The following is a 3793-nucleotide window of genomic DNA, read 5'->3' on the forward strand; positions in this document are numbered from 1 at the left end:
AAAGAAATGCTGGAATGCCACTCAACTAATAACGTGATTACGTGCTGGAAATGGTAAGGAGCAGGCTAGAAGATACAAGAGTGGGTGTGGTATTTCTCAATAGAGACATTTTTTGGTTTTGAACTATGTAAGTATATTCTTTGTTCTAAGGGATTAAAAACTTTAAACACACACACACAAGTAGTCTTTTTTAAATGGAGTATCAATACATCTTTGTATATCAAAATCAGAATTAACAAATATGTTACAATGACTCCTATTTTGCGTTTCACTTACCGGGACTCAACCAGCAATAGTTGCCTACGTAGCTAGAACCTTACAACCATTTAGAGAGGAAAAATACTGAAATTACAAAACCAAACCTCACTTATTTTATTTTATTCTTGTTGGTTTGTATATATGGCATGTAGGGATGGATGCAACTGTAAGCCATGGCCTCTGAAGATCACAGGACAATGTTCAGAGGTCAGGTTTCTTCCACCTTGCGTAGAGGCACCGTCTCTCTTACCGTTTCTGCCTTGCATTATACTCAGACATGCTGACCTCTGATCTTCCAGGCAGTTCTCCAGTCTCTGCCTCCATCTCACTGAAGAAGGGATGCTGGGATTATGGATGTGTGCCACCACCTCAGCTTTCTTATGTGGATGCCAGGGAACTGCACTGAGGTCATTCGACTTATGTTGCAAGTGCTTTAACCAACTGAGCCATCCTGCTATGCCACAGTTTCCTACTTTATAAAAGTAAGCCTGGAGAGGTGGCTTTCAATTGTAATCTCAGCTCTTGGGGAACAGAGGCAGAAGAATCTTGAGTTCAAGGCCAGCCATGGATCTATAGGGGATTCAAGGCCAGCCTGCATTCTATGAGACTCTATTTCAAAGGGGAAAAGAAAGTTTCAAACAACAAGCCATAATATCAAAATCAATTATATCTCCCCTTATGCTGTCACACCTAATTAAAGCAAGCATGGAAGCGAAGAGCCTGATTTCTAGCATTAGACTGATTAGATATGAATTAGGTTCCACTCAGCCTATCTTTGGGAGGGTACCAAATTTCTCTTCCAAAAAATGGTTGAAAGTAGCTTAGCATGCAGTAGCAGTTCTATAAATGCTAGTTTCTAAAAAAGGAACTCACATTTACATATTAATATGCTAGCACTCAAGCTAAACATGGCAGCCTGATTTTATATTTGCCAACCATTTCTCCTTAGTAATATAAAAATTTTTTAAAGTATAACTATATAACATTATTAAAGGTAGTATGATAAAACTTTTTGGTTTTAACATCATAAACTGAGGACAAAATTGACATACTATATTACATTATAGACATAGGATATAAAGAGCTTTGAATTATGCAAACAGCAAAACCCAGATCATAATGAAACCTCAAAATTGTGTAAATGTTCAGACATTTATTAAGAAATAACTCAGAAGGAAATATGTTGTAGGGTAATCTAATAGGGGTAACTAACAAATCCATCACTTTACCACAAATACTTAATTTGTTGTGACAAAACACTTGAAATACACATTAATATTATGGTGCCATCACACTAGGCGAGAGGTCAGTAAGACTTGTTTCTCTAATTGAAACTTTCTGCTCTGTGATGCTTAGTAAAGGGACTCTAGCTGGCCCAAGTATGGCGTGCATGACTCTGGCAGGCCTTGTCCTTCTCCCTGATTGCCACTGCCTTGCTAGAAAACTGAAAGATTATATTCTTAAAACTAGCCCCCAAGGTCTGTTCTCTTATTTGGCTAATCCTTCCTTCTGAAACTGAAGAACAAGGTCTAGCTATCAAAGTATTAAAGTCCAGCAATCAAAAGCTCCCTTTGGCTCACCTAATTAACATGCCCAATTAAAACTAAACACCTCATCCAAACACGGGGCTTCCCCTTTTACCTTTACAAGCCATCATTTTCCTACAGGCCACATGTGTCTCCTCTCTATCCAGAGGTCCTTTATTCCTCTCTAGAATAAAACCCCCCTTCTCCCCCTCCCATTCCCTTTCTCTTCTCCTTCACCCTCAATCTCTTGTCTTTGTCTCTTTGTGATGGTATAAGTTTAGCCTCCAAAGACTGTTTGAATGGTTAGCCCATTAGGAACAACACTATTAGTAGGTGTGGCCTTGTTGGAGAAATTTATCGCTGTGGGGATGGAATTTGAAGTCTCCAAAGCTCAAGCTATGCTCTATGCTCAGTGAGACAGTCTCCTGCTGCTGCCTGCAGATCAAGGTATCTTGGCTCCTCTACCACCATATCTGCCAGCATGTTGCCACGCTTCCTGCCATTCTAATAGATTGAACCTCTGAAATTTTAAGCCAGCCCTAATTAAATGTTTACCTTTATAAAAGTTGCCCTAGTCATCTCCCTTCACAGCAACAAAACCCTAAGACATTCTTATTCCCTGCCCTTTGTCCCTCTGGCACAAATAAATTCTCTTTTGTACGGAGAACTTGGTCTTGAGGTATCCTGAGCAGATACTGTACCCTTATAGCTACAGGGTTGTTTCTAAGATATATTTTTATTTACTGGTATGTATGTATGTATATATGTGTGCCAAATATATGTGGGTACCCACTGACACCAAGAGCAGTTACATATGTTGGGTTGTGAGCTGCCCAATATAGTTGTTGAGAACCAAAACTCTGATCCTCTGGAAGGGCAGCACATTTTTTTTTTTTTTAAAGATTTATTTATTATATGTAAGTTCACTGTAGCTATCTTCAGACACTCCAGAAGAGGGCGCCAGATCTCGTTACGGATGGTTGTGAGCCACCATGTGGTTGCTGGGATTTGAACTCTGGACCTGGACCTTCGGAAGAGCAGTCGGGTGCTCTTACCCACTGAGCCATCTCACCAGCCCGGGCAGCACATATTCTTAACAACTGAGTCATCTCTCCAGCACCACTGTTTAGTTCTTGTCAACCGGTCACAATCTAGAATCACCTCAGAAGGAAATCTCAATGAAGGACTGTCTAGATCAGGGTGGGCCATGCATGTATGTTTTTGATGGATTATATAGATTACATTAAATGGGAAGACCTGTCCACTATGGGTGGCACCATTCCTTAAGCAAGAAATTGTGGTTTGTTAGAGAGCAGAGAAGTGCCCTTGACTGTGAATATAACATGATGGCTTCAAGTTTCTTCTACCTTGACCTCCTTACAATGATAGCCTGTGACCTGAAATTGTGAGCTAAATCCTTTCTGCCTACTTTTGTTCAAGTATCATAGCAATGGGGAACAAAATTACATGGTATCCTCTAAGCAGGACCTCCCATTTATGTCAACTCCCTATTCCAGGTTCTTGCTGAGTCCACTTCTTTGTGTTCGATTTTTTGAAGAGACAATATTGTAAATTGTAGTACTCCAAAACTGAAGTCCAAGAGAAAGATAAAGGCACTGGAAGTGGTCTGTATGTTAGTGGTGGAAGAGAAACAAGAAGTGGGGAAGCTGCCTAGCAGTATTTTTTTGACAGGGCATTCAATGGTACCACAGTAGCTTTGGGCTATCTCAGTTTAGCTAAGGTAGAATTAAGGTTTCCAGAATTTTTCTCATATAGTAGTTCCTATCTAGAGTTGGTACTGAGTAGTAAGGAATTTGTGCCTTTGTTCCCAACTCTGAGGAAAAGCTTAAGTTCTAGGAACTCAAGTTGTAAAAGTATCTCCATTATTATCTTCAATGGTAAGCCCTGAAAACTACCAAGGTGACGGGATGGGACCTTCAAGATGGGACTTTGAGATGCTTATTAGTTTGAACCTCCTGGGGGAGAAGGGGCCTGGAGACTGAGTTCAA

The sequence above is a fragment of the Mus caroli genome, chromosome 9 (assembly GCF_900094665.2).
Source record: "Mus caroli chromosome 9, CAROLI_EIJ_v1.1, whole genome shotgun sequence".
NCBI classification, from domain to species: Eukaryota; Metazoa; Chordata; class Mammalia; order Rodentia; family Muridae; genus Mus; species Mus caroli.